Raw genomic sequence first — 17,412 nt, 5'->3', positions numbered from 1 at the left:
TTTTAAAGGAGTCTTAGAAAGAGGAAGTATTGGAGATCAGAGGGGAGGTTACTTCAAAGATACTGTACAACCTTAACCAGGGCAATGTTGGTGAACATTGAAAGGAGGAGGGCGATGCAAAAGGCATGGAAGGATGTGGACATGTCTATTGTGAGTGTACTCAAGCCTCCCTTAACAACGGGCAAATGGTATCCTTTACAAAGAGCATATTTAACACAGGGTAGATGATTTTGGAACAAAGATTTAAGCTGATGTCCTAACACCAATTCAGGTTTAAAATATTAAGGAAAGAAATTCTGTTCAACACTGACTTCTTTCTGTTCCTTATAAATGAATATACTATGAATTACAACATTCTACAATAATACTATCTCACAACTGCACAGAGTTTAAGTGAATTAACCAAGATTACACAAGCTTTTCTGTTCTGGATTGTATTTTCAGATATAAAGCATTAAAAATGTCACGCACTTTGTATATATAAGTCACCCAGATAGCAAGAAGACTAAAGATTAATGCAACGTACTCAGTGCCAGACTATGCCAAAAGCCTGTCTTTTTGTTTGTTACAAGATTTTTAGAAGCTACTAACACTATTAACATTTCTTTGAATGGTGGAATTGTTCCTCTGATAGAACTATTTTCTTTAAGAATGCTAATAAGGAGGAGTGGCATTACCTCCCTGGTAGAATCCATCCTTACTTCTCCAAAGAAAGGATATCTATTTATTCATATAAGAGCAACCTATTAAATTATATTCTCTGGGCTACCCCTCCTCCCCCAACTCATGTGGCCTAAACTTAAGAGTTATAGATGCATGGAAAAAGCACTAACCCCACCTGCTCACATCAGATGCATGAACCCGAAGACTCAGAGTGGCTGTGGGACATCTCGGTAGAGGACATTTATTGATGTTAGTTTCTGTAACCTCCTTTTTGGTACTGGTACCCTAATTACCTCTTGCAGAGCCAGAGTTCCACCAACTTGGTGGAACTGTCAGGTTAAGGTGCCCAGTACACCTGTCTCCAAGGTGTCTGTCTGCATATGATCCACTGGCCAAGCAGACACTCTCTCCCTGGTCTTTGAGTCTCAAGCAGATGGATGCAAGGATGGAAAACACTTGGAGTTGGTGGGGGTGGGTATAGCTCAGTGGTAGAGAGCGTGCTTGAGGTCCTGGGTCCCCAGTACCTCCATTTAAAAAAAAAAAAAACCAAAACAGCTGGAGTTGACTCATTCTGGTGGTGGCATCCTAAAAGCCTAAATACCACTTCCTGTTAAAAGAGCCCCAGAGTTGCCCTTATTCTCATGCTTTTCCATGGTTCTCCAGCATTCTGGAATCTGTGCGCTACCTTACAGCTAGCTTTCCGATACTTTTTTGGGCCTTCAGTTCACCTGAGTTGGTTTCTACTGCTTTCTACCAAAGAACCTAGCTTAGACACGATCTGAGTCCAGAAATGTGCTCTTCAACCGCAGAGGGTATTATACACATTCTCGCATAGGTTATTCATGTGCTATTAGCAAGCATCTACAGGAAGATGTCTGCAGGTTCCACCTAGAGTGTCTCCTGGTGGGGCACAACCCTAGAACAACAGTACTACAGCTGTGTGCTGAGAATACATTTCTTTCCTAATTTGAAGGAAAAAGAAAAAACAAATTGCACTGCACATCTTGGCTACTCATCTTTTAACATTAGCCAGACCTCCTTGTCAGAAAGTCCTCATGTACCCCAGGAACAGTCCTACCTGGGTAACTGATGTTTGTGCCTATGACCCCCGGCTTTGTTCTGATCCTGAAGTAACATGTAAATCATTATCAAATAGAGATTACATTGTACTTACTTCATTTTAATGTAAAGTATTTTTCCCCCAGTGTTCAGTATTCTAGTTATTCCATTAAGATTAACCAGAACAGCTTGATCTTTGTGGAGGGAGGGTATATAGCTCAGCGGCAGAGCGTGTGTTTACCATGCACGAGGTCCTGGGTTCAATCCCCAGTACTTCCATTAAAAAAAAGATTAACCAGAATGCTGTGTTTCCTTAAAATGACAGATCATAGACTAAGTCATCACCTGTCTTTGGCCAAAGAATGATGCTGTACGTGGGACGGCTGTCCTCGTCTCTGACTTGGTGTGCAGTACCAGGAGGGTCGCATGCAGAATGGTTAGGAGGGAGGCCAGTCACCGAGTCAGCTGGCTGGATCAGCAGCATCAACCCAAACAACCAATGGGGTGGCCAGTGTCTTCACACTCGAGCTGCCCGTGACTGAACACCTGGGTGCCTTACTCGCCTTGCTCTGTTCCTGGCCCTGCCTGTATGTCTACTCCACCACTTCCATCTTCAGCTTAGCAATTCCTTGGCTCTGTAACATGAACCCCTATGACTTACTGAGATGGCTTCCTAATTTGGGCTTCCACTTGGTCTGAAAAGCTGTCTTCCAGTTTTCCAAGTGACTTCCCATGGGAAAAATGCTACCTTCTCCTGCTCCCAGTTTTGTGGCAAAAATGTAGCTCGAGGTGGGAGGGCACATCTGTGTCCTATGCTGGAGGAGCACATCTGTCTTCTCCTCTCACTGCTGGCACTGCAACAGCCTTTGCTCCTCAGTGGAGCCAAGATTATCCCTGTCTTCACACTGCTGAATAGACTGGGGTCAGGTGCCAAGACGCTGCCTGCCCTGAAGGCTTGTTTTCTGAAAGAAGGTAAGAATTCATGGCAATGACACGGAGAAACTCCCAAATAGCTGAAGTTTTCCAGGATAATCATTCTGCCTCCCCAATATAGTTATCTCTCTTAGAAAGTGACTTGAGACAGAAGTTATATTGCTGCTTCCCCAGGGCTCAGAAAGGGCAGGCGCACAAAGTTAGGTGAGACAGCACAGGGGAAGCGATGAAAGATTTGCATCGTACCTGTCACATATGTCAATAATCCATCCTGAAATTCAGGGAAGCCTGGAAGACTAACTTGAAATTGCATTAATAATAGTAATAAAAAAATACTAAGCCAACAACCACCCTAGTATAATGCTGAATTTCACAGACATTTTACTGAAAAGGAAAGCAAGTAACTTTGGCTGCTCCTTAAAATGTAGACTTGTGTCTGTTGTCTTTTAAAAACAAAAAATATAAGGGTGTCAACTAAATTTGAATTCAATTGAATGGGTCATGCTTTGTGCGTCATGCATATTATACATGAAATGTTTTTGAATGCATTTTAGTGAGTTTAAGGGTGAAATCAGAATGGCTTAAAAATCGGGGACAAGTTCCTGTTGAATTGTCAAAGCTATTTTGTGCTAGGTGCTTCTGGGGAATGGTTAAGGCACCACAGTTCACGTATTCGCTTTTACAAGAAACCAAAAAAGTGGAAGAAAGATTCCAAGTCACGGTTTCTAGGAAGGAAAGGACTCTGTTCTTTTCTCCATAACACAGATAGCGCTTCTGGGCATCAGGCTGACAAACCTCCCCACCACAGAGGTGCAGTGTCTTGAAGGCTGTAGGCTGGGTCTTTTAAGCAGACCCTCATGGATGAGGTTTCAAGCTGACGCCGCCACTTACAACACGCGGTAGTGCTGCTGTCGGGATGGAAAACACTTCTGGGGAATCCTGAGTTACTCTAGGAGAGAGCAGTCCACTGTGTGTTCCCACGCTTCTCAGCGTGCAGAAAGGCAGATTCTCTCCTTCATGCAGGCAGACACGCCCACTCCACGCGCCCACCTACCTGCCTCGTCTAAGCGAGACTGTGTGTTCTCCCGCCCGGGTGTCTACGACGCCCGTGTTTGGATAGGGTGTCAGGGAGCACATGGAAACCTCTTCTCTGAGGCTGGAAACTAGTTTCTATTGGGCAGACAGTTAGTTCATCAGACATGGAAATGGAGCGGCTTTATTTTTTCTTCTACAATGCCTTTTCTGTAATTTTCTTCTTTTTTTTTTTTTAACAAACAAAGGATAATATCAGTCTCTGACATTGAATCAGATTCATTTTGCGTTATAATCCTTGGCTTACAGACATGATGGACTCTCATGAGGCTTTAGGAAGTGCTGGTATCTGCAAGGGCTTTAGAGAGAGGAAAAACTTTGAAAAAAGAAGATATTTTCCACTTCACGTGTCTGACAAGGGTATGTGGGGCCAATTTACAGCAGGGGCTTAATATATTTTTGATGAAAATTGCTGCAATGTGGCACACAGATTAAAGAGAAAACAGCTATTTTGTAATGACAGCAGTAGATTCTGAAATGAAGCCCAGCTGGTACGAAGATCCTACGTGGATTTTAAGAGATGCTACCCTCTTTCCAAGCCTTTCAAGCAGCAGTTAGAAGTCCTCCAGGCTGGAGTTACTACCTTATCAGAGTTTCCTGCGGGTGTGAGCTCTGTGTGGCTCCAAACTCTAAAGGAATTGGTCCATTATAATGGAAAATATAGTTACACAAATGTGTTAAAAAAAAAACAAAAAACATGAACAAGCCAACATGGATTTCCAGGCCATGGTTTAGCTCACCCTTTCAGAAACTGTAGCAAACACTTAATATTAGAATAGGAAGCCAGAAGGCAGAGGCTAGCTCTGTTCTTCACCAGTAGCAATTATAAAAAGGCTACAATATATAATGCTTTAAAATGATCACAGATCAAAAGAGGCAGGATATTCACCAAAGCCAAGTGTAATGCCCGGGACATAGCAAGAATGAATGAATGAATGAATGGTGATTAGCACAAAGGCTCGGTAGTTGGGTTAGCAGATACTGTTTTACACCTGAGCGATGAACTCGGATCCAGAGAGCCTTAGGCAGATTACTTCATTTTCCTTACATTCAAGTTTCTCATCTGTAAAGTGAGGCTGCTGATTCACAGGCTTATTGTGATGCCTAAAAGTGTAATGTCCAAGGGCCTGGCCCAGTGCAGGTGCTCCAGACTAGACTGCTTGAAACTGCAGCTTTCAATTTGTTCTTGTAATTGAAGAAAATAATGTCATGTGAAACTTCACAGTTTTATAGTTTACTTCAATTTAAGTTAGCATTATTTTAAAGTAATAAAACCACAATAGACATACATACATACACACACATGCTGATATCTATAATCAGAGTCCAGTCGAGGGGTGGTCCTGGCCATCTGGGTTCTGCCGGTGTCAGCACGATCGTGCTGTGGATGTGTTGTGAGGCACTGGTCTTGGGGTCAGGAGAGCGGAGTGAAAGGCCATGGTTAGGTTCTCTTTAAGCTAAAAAACGTCATGTGGCAGTGAAGAGATAAACCTAGAATGTAACATTGGACAACTGATCTAGTTTCTTCAACAAGTCGAGGGGATATAATAAAAAGGAGGCGAGGGGATGTACTGTTCTAGATTTTTTAAAAAGAGACTTAATCCAAACAGCACATCCTTGGTGGAAAGGGGCATCCTCCCAGCGAGGGCAGTGCTGGCTGGCCAGGGGCCACGTGGAGAAGTAGAGAGCAAATTCAACTGTAGTTAGAATTTGCTTTAAAAACATTTCAGCAAGAGGGAAAAAAAGAATAAATGAAATAAATGTGCTTCCCCCTCCCCACCAACCCCCGCCCCGCAAAGAGACTTAAAGATGTAACACCTAAATCCCACAGGGGGACTATGGATCATGGCCAACCATGAAACCAACCATAAAAGACACTTTTAAGGCCATGTTTGTATAGACTAAGCAATTACTAATAATTTTAGCTGTGATAATGAGATTGTGGTTACATAAGAAAATATTCATCTTTTAGAATTGATTATATATATACACATATATACATATATATATATATATATATTTACAACGTAGGGGCAAAGTGACCGAGGTTTAGAATTTACTTAAGATATTTCAGCACAAAAAAAGGGTGGCAGGATCAGTGAAGGAAGGGTGACAGCATCTTGATAACTGAATTGGGGTGGCACGTATCTAGGAGTTCATTGTAGGAGTTCCTCAATACTTGTTTCGTTTAACACTTTTCTTAATAAAATACAAAAAAATTCACCTATTCTTTTTGTGACTTGGTGCCAAAAATTTAAAATGAGTGGTATGCATTGAGTCATATGAAACTGCCATTTCTGTAGCTCAAACAAGTTGAATGTTAGCACCTTCATATGGTTCAATCCAACCGAATCCAAAGATTCTCAAAGTGCCTGTTATTGCTGACATTCTACCCCTAACCCTAGACAGAGCTAAACTCTGCACACAGCTCAATATCCAGAGTTGTTGGACATTACTCTACAGGGATGGGCACAAAATGTTAGCCGGTTTGCTAATCACCTTCAGTAACCGCTTCTGTTACAACTGTACTGCAGTTGTTAGAATTGAAAGGCATGGGCCCAACTACACCTGGGACCAAGCTTTAGACTTTTCCGTAGTTCTGCTACATGGAAAGTACTTATCTACCTCCAGGAGGCTCCACATCTATCTTTAAAATGCAGATAACAATGCTACTCTTTTCACAAATTAGTTCAAACTATAATGAATTTTTAAAAGGGGTTAGTTTAAAATGTCTCCTTTAAACCTCTCAGAAATATTGAATGTAGGGTATGAAACATGAGTAAAAAACCCCGAATTTTCTTGCCTTTTGTAGCCCACATCTTACTTATCGTAAAGTGTAATAACCAAACGATAAAGTCCATAAAGGCCATAGCTGTTCCCTGCTGTGGCTTTTTACGGTCGAGCCCACTGACCACTGGTCATGATGCGCCTTCCTGATGCTCTTTATCCCAGGAATCTCCCAAATACAGTGTCACATCACTTATAGTCTTTGAGGTAAGACGGATCTGGGCCAGTACCACAAAAATACTGCTTCCTCTGAGTGTAGAAAGTGGAATCCTGCAGAGTCTGACATTCTGGCCATTTCTAAACTGAGTCCAGACCTCACCTCCAAAATTAAAGAAAATAACAAAACTACTTTTGGTAACGTACTTTTAAAGTAGGGAAAGTTATTCAATTTAAGTAGGATCTATAAGCATTTCTTTTTCAATCCTGATCCTCTACGTAGCCTGTTTGTGACTTTCACCCATTAAATGTTACAATTTTTAATACCTAATAAGTTTATCTCTTTATCTGAACTGGGCAGATTAAAAACAGCTGAATCTCTTGCTCTATGAGTAATTAGTTTAGGCAGTTAAAGCAGTCTCAACTATGGGTAAGGTTCTGAGTTTCTTTCCAGGGCTTTCTTCTCTGTACCGGGGTAATGAGAGCATTCCGAGCCCATCCAGCCTTGTTGTAACCCCTGCTCCCCCAGGTTTCAAGCCTGGGTGAGAGAACATTCAAAAGCATGATCTTTATGTTTGTAGGTGAGTAGGGCCCATCTTGTGTGTGAAGTACTACACATCCATAAATGACCGCCTTCTTCCAAATGGAATCACTTCCATGAGTTATAACTATTTTCTATTTGTTTAGGCTCAACCATTCAAGTGATCTTTGCCAGGAAAACTCCCCTGACATCACCTAATGCTACAAATTTCCTAATGATAAAGGTGGCTATTCTACTTTCAAGGTTAAAACAACTGAACTCAGAAAATAACTAGACAAATGTTCACAGATAGAGTGTGCATGTGTGTGTGTGTGTGTGTGTGTGTATTGAGGAAAAATGGCTGGTTAATTTAAACCCTGGACAGTGGGAGGGAAACTTGAAAATCCAAGGAAGGCACTTAACTCTTTTTTGTCCTCATATGATGGTACATTATCAGCTTCATGTAAGGAAATAGGAAATGAAGCTTTTAAACTAGAAGCAGGATGAGACTGGGGCAGGGGAAGGGAAGGAAGACAGAACGGAGCTTCAGTCCTCTTTTCTCCAGGTTGAAATGATCCAGGTCTTCTGTTCTAAAGAAACTGAGACTGGACTTCTGCATCAAGCAGTTCTCTGCCACATCAAGTGAGGACCAAGTGCGGCTACAGTTGATTTCAACTGCAGGACTTTACACCTATTTTTCCAGAGGGGAGGGCTCCTGGTAAGCCCTGTGACTCATATTTAAACAGAAGCAAATGCACTTTAATATTTACCCTTTCAAGTTTCAGGAGAAGTAAGGGAAATAGGAGGAAAAGGGGAATATGAGACCAAATATTTATAAAATCAAGAAGAAAGTGTAAATCTTTGTGTAAAACGTAACTGCACTGTGGAAGATTGTATTTGTTCTTCCACCATACTAAAGAGCATATATTATTATAGGATTAAATCTATGCCAAAGATTATTTTAATTTTGGAAAAGAGTAGCTCTTCTTATTATTTCTTTCAGACTTTAACAGCAGGTACTTTTTTTTAATGTTACATGTACCACCTACAGTAAATATTTTTAAATGCTTCCTGGTGCAAGTTGAACTGGAAGAAGGGCATTTTTACGCCTAGCTTTGTTTAATGATCACCTGTGCCCTCTTCCGTGAAAGACAGAGTCCCACAGTCCCCAGAGAGAGTTGCACAGAAGCCTGCGTGCGAGCCCACAAAGGACAAAACAGAAAGAATCCAAAAGGCTTAAGATTTGTTTTCATTTGAAAATGCAAAGTCAGCTTTAGTTTTTGAAAGGAATGGAAAAGAATGATTCAAAATATGGCAGACTAGTTTTACCAACAGCCATTTGCCCAAAATGAGTAATAATTTTGGATGATGAGTTGTAAACAACACTGATTTCATTTATTTTGCAACCAGTAATCCTGTTGAGGAGACAGGGTAGGCAAATTGTTTGAATTATCTGCAATGTTTTGGGGCCTTATTTGGAAAGTTGCAGGAAATCCTGGCAGAGAGAAAAATAAAAAGAGTTGGATACTTGGAAAGAACTGCAACTAGGTGGGAAGACTTTTGAGGGATCTGGTTTGGTGCTCCCTGGGCCTCAGATGGGTCTGGGCCTGAAAGATCAAGTGGAATCTGCTTCGTTCTTAGAAACAGGCCAGCTTCTAAGGGACCTAGGAGCCCACCACAGGACAGGCCGGTTTCCATGGCAAAGACCCTCTGCAGCACAGGGCTCTGACCATCTCCAGACCTCTTCCTGGAAGGGCACTGAGTGCTCTCCCGAGGGGAGCTGCCAGATAAAATATAGGACTCAGTTAAGTCTGAATTTCAGACAAACAACTTATACTAACACACACATATACTAAAAATGTTTATTATTTATCTAAAATTCAAATTTAACCAGGCTTCTTGTTTTTGTTTGTTTTCTAAATCTGGCAACCCTACTCTCCAAATAAGGTGATTTGCCCCAGGGCAGGGTTCAGCTGCATTGCTGCTGGGGTGCCGAAGCCCTGAGATGGGAGTAGGGACAGGGGAGGGGGCAGAGGAGGAGCTTAAACCACAGGCTCAGGAATAGTGGACTTTCTCCACCGAAAGGAAGGCCATGACAAATCTGTCTGCGGGAAGATGGTTAAATTGAGGATGGATTTTTGACTTGGGTCAGCATCCAAGGGACGACTGAGTGTAAGGGAGCAGGAACCAGGGGGCATGTATACACATCTCTGTTCATGTCCACATCTTTGGAAATTTCACAGCAACGATGCTTACTACCAGGAGCAGAGCAAAGAACTGAAGTGTGAAAGTTGTTCAAAAGGAAGAAACGATAGTAAACAGGAAGGAGTACAGTCTTGTACAGAGTTAATTCCCAAGTACAGAGCAGGTTACAGCAGGTCTAGGCTCCCCAGATGCCCTTGTGACCTGGGCAGAAAGGGGCCAGATGGACAGACAGACTGCCCTTTTCAGGATGACGCTGGGTGTGTGGTTCAGAGAATTGTGGTCTGGTTATTTCTAAACACCAAGGTTCTCTTTTGCTAAGCAACAAGTTTCAATCTTAGGGCTCAGATCAGCATCACTCTACTTTCCAATCCCAGGTACTAGTGAGCAAGGGAGCTCAAACTCTCCAGCCCACTGGGATCCAGCTGGTCCTGGATGGGGTACGTAGAGTGCAGGATAGATAAGCCTCAAGATATCCTATCACGGGGGACATTTGAAATGAGCTAGTTCGTTCGTAAACTGACCAGAATCTCCTACTGGAAGATCATATAGTCGGCCCTCTGTATCCAAGGGGTCCAAATCTGCAGATTCAACCAACTTTGGATCTCTGGGTGGATTTGGAGCCCCCAGATACAGAGGGCCAAAGGTACTATGCCATTTTATAGAAGGGACTTGAGTATCGAGGATTTTGGTATTCAGCGGGTCCTGGAACCAGTCCCCTGTGGATACTGAGGGACGACTGACTGTATACATCCCTAATGCGCCTGTCTCCCCAGAGTGCCTGGCGACAGCTGGGTGTTTGTCTGCCATTGTGCTCATTTCTCTCTCCCTGCTTCCCTATTGCTTTTCTCTGTTGAGGTTGCTGTTGAGTTTGTTCACTGTTTGTTTTCCCATGAACAACTCACTTCTTTTTGCCTTCTACTATGCCTGTCCTCTTTTCATTACCTTGGCTTTGCCTTATTATTTTTCCTTTTGTTCATTCATCCTCTGAGTAATTCTCCATGTTTCCTTTGACTCAATATATTGGAATGATACAAATTGCAAAAAATCATATTCTTTTAAAAAATCAAGTTGAGTATAATCATTTGTTATAGGACCAGAGTCTTCCCAGTGACGCTGCAGCTTCTGAGAGAGGGATGGATGTCCGAAGAGTGGGGTCAAGTCCCAGCCCTGCTGATGCTAAGTGTGGGTCTCCAGCCAGTCAACCTCCATTCCTTCATTTTAAAAATGAGGATAACCATTCCTTCTTAACAGGACTGTTGAGAGCATTAAATAAAATGCGTATTTTTACATTAAATATAATGTTGTAAAAGTGCTTTGGAAACTAAATAGTACTTTTCAAATGTGAGGTATTATTACCTAAATAACAGAAATGTCTAATTGTACTCTATAGCAAGTAGTGTTAAATGAATATACAACTACTCCTCTTCATAAATATTTCCTTCTCAAATACCTAGATTTGTGGCTTTTCCAAGATGCTTAATAGTATGAATTGGTGAACTCTCTATGAAGTTTTTGGACCAATTTAAAATGCAGTACTGCCAGATAGTTTTAAAAAAAAAAGTTTCAAAAGACTTCTTTAAAAAAAAAAACATAGTTTATCACAATCCTTCCAATGTTACAGCATACCATTTCTTTTTGGAAAAAATTTTTATAAAGCAAAACAAAACAAAAACAGAACCCCTATTATGAAGTTCTAAGAATTATATGTTCTTTTTCCTAGGTATAGCATCATAAAGAGAATGCTTGTCAGCAGGTGTTTGGGAGATGTGTAAGTTAATGACCGTGTTTTGCTATCAAACCAGTGGAGAGGACTAATTAGCACAGGGAGGCTGGCTCTGGTGGAGGCTGGAGATGTCTGGTGTATACAAGGTGGTAGCTGAACCTAATGCTGCCACACGTCTCCACTGTGCCTCCCCTACTGCAGGTCCCCCAGGGCCATGATGAAAGCTCCAACTCCCCAGCAATTTGCAGGTTGTAAAGTACCCAGGTACGCATGTGCATCATCATCTCCCTGTGTCCTCTCAAAACTCTGTGAGTAGCTCTTATTCCTCACAATTTCACAGAAGAGAAAACTGAGGCCAGCATTGAATACCTTGCCCAGGGTCACCCAACTGGTGAGTCCAGGGCCAAATCTCAATTTGTGGCCTTGACTCTAAACGCCACATGGGTTGCACTGCACCCAGCTCACGTGATGCAGGCCCCCTAGGTGTGCAGGGATGTAACATAATCTCCATATAGAGTGTGCAGCAAGGTGTCACAGAAAAAGTTGGGGACTGGGAGACTCGACTTCCTGCCTTGGCCCTGGCCCAGAAGAACTGTGTGCCCAAAGGTATTTCTCCTCATACCTTTGCTTTCTCATCTGACAAATGAGAGGCTTAGAGTGGCCCAGTCATTCTCAACTGTTTTTAGGGCTTTAGAGAGTGGACAAGCACATGAAATTCAGCTATAGACTCTCCTCTTAGCAAAACGCACACACACACACACCCCCCACACACACAGTCTTATAAACAATTTCAGTGCATTCACTGATCCCAGTAAAACTAGATGGCTTTTGGCTAGTTGATTTTTAAGGTCTGTTTATGCTCTAAAATTCTGTAATACATCCTCTTTCTACATAGTAATTTATATATGCATATAGTCTCATTTGTGTGTGTAAATTTAAGTGTGCTGCACTAACATGTTCACTTTTGTTTTGGAGAAATGTATATTTTTGTTATAATTCGAAAAGACATATGCACCCCAATGTTTACAGCAGCACTATTTACAATAGCCAAGACATGGAAATAACCGAATTGTCTATTGACAGATGAATGGATAAAAAAGATGTGATACACACACACACACAATGGAATATTACTTAGCCATAAAAAAGAATGAAATAATGCCATGTGCAGCAACATGGATGGACCCAGAGTGAATATTAAGTGAATTAAGTCAGACAGAGAAAGACAAGTATCATATGATGTTGCTCATATGTAGAATCTAAAAATAAGATACAAATTTTATTTACAAACCAGAAATAGACTCACAGACATAGAAAACAAACTGTGGTTACCAGCGGGGAAAGAATGGGGGAGGGATAGATTAGGAGTTTGGGATTAACAGAAACATGTTGCTGTATATAAAACAGATAAACAACAAGGACCTACTGTAGAGCACAGGGGACTATATTCAATTTCTTGTAATGAGCTGTAATGGAAAAGGAACTGAAAAAATATATATATATATGTATGTATATATATAACTGAATCGCTTTGCTGTACACCTGAAACTAACATTGTAAACCAACTATACTTCAATAAAAAATAAGAATTAAAAAAAAGTATATTTTTGGAAATAAAAAGTTTTCCTGAGGTTAGGCCTGAGATTTGATTTAGGAAGAAGTGTGACTTTAGGGATTAATGGGTCTAGGACATTGCCATTCAGTAATGACAAATACCAATGTGTTTAAAAATGAATTTATTATAGGCATGAAGTTCATTTATTTCTCACTTACTCATTGACTAAGAGTGGTGTATTATTAGGGATAGTCACGAATGATAATATAAGAATAGCAGTTGGACAGTTCTTGTCTGAGAAATAATACCTTGAAATGGGTTAATTTAATCCAATTAGTTTTCCAATGGAAATTATTTAATTACTAATGACTTCTAGCTTGTCAGGTTCTGTTGGGTGTTCTCATAGTCTAACCCCAATTGAGCTAATCAGGACCCTCCTTTTAAAAATGCCACTTTGCAGTGATTTCAGAAACAGAAATAATTAAACACTTGAGTTACCCAGGAATAACCTTAATAAGAAATGAATAGGAACTATATGAAGAAAATTAGAGAATCATAAAAGAAGACTTGAATGAATGGAGATAAATTTCATATTCCTGAATGGAAAGACTGTTGTGAAGACGTCAATTCTCCCCAAATTACTCTATAGATTGAATGTAATTCAAATCAACATTCCAGAGGGATAAATTTATGAATTTAATGAAATACTTTTATAGATATCTGAAAAAACAAACTGGGAGGAGAGCTAGAGCAGCTAAAGACAAACAATGTGAGATAATAAAATCTACGATAAAGCCAGAGTAACTGAGAATTCTGCTATTAAGGTAAGAATTGATAGGCCAATGGAAGAGAAATGATAGTCAAAGAGACCTTAAGAACTTTCTATAGGTTAAAAATATGGGGAAAGGAAGGATTATTAAATAGACAAGGTTGGGAGACAAATTTGAAGGTAGATCTGGACCTCACAAGTACACAAAAATACATTTTCTGGAAAGTTCACCTTAAAAAGTGAACTCTAAAAATGCTTTAAAAGTCAATATTTAATGATTTTGGCATTAAGTCTTTCTGAGAATAAAATAACTAGAGTTACAAAAGAAGAAGTTAGTAGTTTTCATTACATAAAATTTTTAAAACTGCATGTAAAAAAAACCCTTAAAAAGTAAGAGGTAGATTAAAAGCTGGGTTAAAATAGTTACCAAAAAATTGCAAATTTTAATATGTAAGCTTTTAAAAAGAAGAAATATCTCATTCTAAAAATGAGGAACAGGCATGAATACAAGACAGTTTATGAATGAAAAGTACCATTTAGCAAAGATGTTTAATGTCACTAACGATCATACAAATGCAAATTAAAGTATCAAAATATATTTTTTACTATTATATGGCCAAAAATATTTTTAAAATTCATAATTCTTAAAGCTGGAAAGAGTATGGAGAGAGAGCTCACTCAGATGGCTGGTATAAACTGATAAGATCTTCCTGAAAACCAATTATATAACACATGTCAATATCCTAAAAAGTAGTTAATAACTTCCAACCCAGCAATTCTTCTTCTAGGAATCTATACTATAAAAATAATCAGAAATTCCACTGAAGATTTGTTTACAAGGATGTTCGTAAACAAAAAAGGTAAACAAATGAAATGTTCAACAGTTGGAGACAGATTAAATTTTAAATAATTTATGGTATAGTCATAGCAGGAGAAATTATGCAGGCATTAAAAATCATGTCTTATAAATAATGTTTAATGACACTGAAAAAAATCTCAATAAAATAAGTGAAAAAAATAAGATACAAAACCAAATGCTGCCTGACTTAACGCTGAATATATCAAGGCCTTATATTAGTCATATGTGCATAGAAATGACTAGAATGAATCGCTTCCAATGATGTTGGAGAGATCATCTTGGATGGTACGACTATGCATGATTTAAAAAAATATGTCATGTGGATATTTTGAAAAAGTTTCTAAAATCAACATCTTTTAGTATTAAAACATAATGCAAACAATAATTTGCTAAAATTTGCCACAATAATTTAGAGAGACAATATATGCTCAATGGCAAATGAGACTAGATGTTTCATCAGCCAGCTTCTGTACCTGTTTCTGCCACTTGTTTGCTTATGACCCTACATAAGTCACTTGTCTCTCTCTCAGCTTTGGTTTCTTCAGCTTAAAAATGGCAACCAACCAGACTTCCTATATGGAACCTGCTTTGCATACCATAAACTATCATATATGTAGAAGCTATTATTATTAGTTGTGTGTGTGTGTGTGTGTGTGTGTGTGTGTGTGACTGAATTTAGAACTCCAACCTAAATGGGCCTTGTAGATTACAGCAAAAATTTACTAACCTATACCTGAGAAGCCTTGGTCCTGAAAATCTTAACATGAAATGTATGTACGTGTTTCCTCATGCAGAGGCGCCATCTTTGGTCCTGTGAACAAACGTGTGCTGATCTATGACAACTGGTTTGGTAGCCAGGAGAGGAGGGATTGATTACTTTCAGGGCTAGGGTGGAGGAGATAAGAGAAAGACCAACGCATATAGGTTGATTTTATTATTAGCTTGATGAAGGTGAAATGGGCTTTGGGCATGAATGATGCATTCCAAGTTGGATATTTTTCTTATCAAACAAAACACAAGACTGTGAATTCTAGCTTAGCAAATTCTATGTTCCTGTTGAGGGTAGAGGGCTTTGGTTCACAGCTCAGGCTACTGGATGGTCAGGACTGAGGGGCCACATGGGGAGATGTACGGATCTCTACTCACATCCAGCTCTTCCCTTCCCTCACTTCCTCTTCTCTGTCCAGGGGCACAATGCCAGGATAGTTATAACTTACAGTGTGTGCAGAGGGACAAGGCGTTCATCTGTCACAGAGGCACTGCAATTTTCCTGGCTTTTCAAGCTGTGTTCATAACACAACACTGAAATCCACTCATCCATCATTCATTCATCCGTCTATCCATTCATGTACTTATTCATCCATCCATTCATTCTTCAAACAGCTGTGTGTGCCTAGACCCCCCCCCCATCTCTGGTGGCCTCAATATTTTCAATGAACATACATCAGGGTACAAGGGAAGGGTGTATATCACCGGCCTGTGGCCAACCGCTGCAGGCACCACACCACTTCTAAGCCCTGTTATTTGATTATCACCATCTTTATTGGCCACAGAGGGGAAGGGATATTATAGCTTTGTGGCTTTTGAGAGTTCGGTCCTTAGTGAACTGCCAAGCCTCAGCAGCAGCTCCCAGATCACAGTGTGGGGGATTTTTATGACCACATCTCAGTTCTCACCAGAAAAAAAGGCAAAAAAGGAGGAAACAGGTGACACATCACAGAATACACAGCAACGGAGAAGCCCAACAAAGCCAGATCCTAACCCTCCCCCTCTTACCTTTGTGTTCTCTCCCTCCCACCTTCCCTGTCAACCCTCCCGAGATCCCCTCCCCAACTGTACTCCAGAAGAATTTAAATTGGCTCAAGCTCAAAGAGAAAGAAACATAAAACTGACTATTCATTATATTCTGTGCGTGTTTTTTTCTTTTTCCTAATACGGATCGCTGAGCCCACCCCGGTGTGAGCAACTCCTGAGCAGAGGGGGCGTGCATGTGGGTGCACGTGCATGTGTGTGTGTGTGTGGGACCAGTGAGAGGCACAGCGGGTGTGTGTGCGTGTGTCATGTGCTGGTGTGTGTGTGTGAGGGAGAGAGGGAGGGAGAAATAGAGTGTCGGTGTGTGATGTCCCCCCCTTTCTGACTGCGGAGCCTGAGAGGCACTCCTCTCTCAGAGCAATTACTACAAATGATTTATGTGGCCAGTCAAGAGGGCCTGCCAGGGTTCTTATTTCATCTCCAGAAAAAGGAACTCTGCTGGAATGTTATCAGGGAGCTTGGGATTAAACTGACAGCTGCCTTTTGTTTTCCCTGTGAAAGAGCTTCTCCTTTGGACTGTGGCATTTGGTTTCTCCGCAGACAGCCAGAACTCAATGGAGGTGAAGACCAGCTAGAAAAGGGCCTCAAGGGAAGGGAAACATTTTTAAACGGGAGAAGCTTCTTTCTCTCCCTTCTGCATTTATCTTGAGAGGATGTGTTTGTAGCTGCTGATCTGAGGAGGCAGTCTGGCTCACGGTGGATGGGTTATTGTTTCCTTTCTCACTGTACAGAAGCATCCACAGCACCAAACCTCTCCCCTCTGTTTCCAGGGTTGTTTAGCTGGAGAGAGGAAAAGAAAGGTCCCTTCTAATTTGGGTTATTAATTGTGACCCTGGTCCCTGTCCTCTGCAAGGGGGAGCATGGTGACAGGGCCCGGGTGTGACAGGGCACAAGGTGTAAAACAAGGCAGGGCGAGAAGCACTCATCATATGTACAGGCAGGACAAGTCTATGGACATAAAAACAGAAGCCATATGTGTTCATGCCCTCTGACACCTAAACTCTCACAGACTACTGCAGTTTTCATAAATCCTCGGTTGTGGCTTGGCTGGCCACAGCCCTCCCCTCCCATTAGCCTCCCCACCTCCTTGACCCCACCTGGTTTATAAGGTCATCACACAGCTTTGCTGGGTGAAGGGAGCACAGGGCAATCAGTCACTGGGGCCGATTAAACACACTTAAACACACACACACACACACACACACACATACAGTGATGGTCCAATGACTGCATAATAAAGCTTTGTAGATAAATAATAGTAAATACAAATTAAGGAACC

General features: G+C 41.0%; 1 protein-coding gene and 1 non-coding gene across 4 annotated transcripts in view; one reads left to right on the top strand and one right to left on the bottom strand.

Annotated features, from left to right (window-relative positions):
* Positions 1–17,412, bottom strand: part of MAML3 (mastermind like transcriptional coactivator 3) — a 391,239-nt gene that overhangs the window by 64,990 nt on the left and 308,837 nt on the right. The gene's annotated exons all lie outside the window — the stretch shown is intronic.
* Positions 1,927–2,001, top strand: TRNAG-ACC (transfer RNA glycine (anticodon ACC)). Its single transcript has one exon. It is a non-coding gene; the product is annotated as a tRNA-Gly (tRNA).

The sequence above is a fragment of the Camelus bactrianus genome, chromosome 2 (assembly GCF_048773025.1).
Source record: "Camelus bactrianus isolate YW-2024 breed Bactrian camel chromosome 2, ASM4877302v1, whole genome shotgun sequence".
Classification (NCBI taxonomy): Eukaryota; Metazoa; Chordata; class Mammalia; order Artiodactyla; family Camelidae; genus Camelus; species Camelus bactrianus.
The sequence above is the reverse complement of the archived record's forward strand: the minus strand, read 5'-3'. Positions and strand labels throughout refer to the sequence as shown.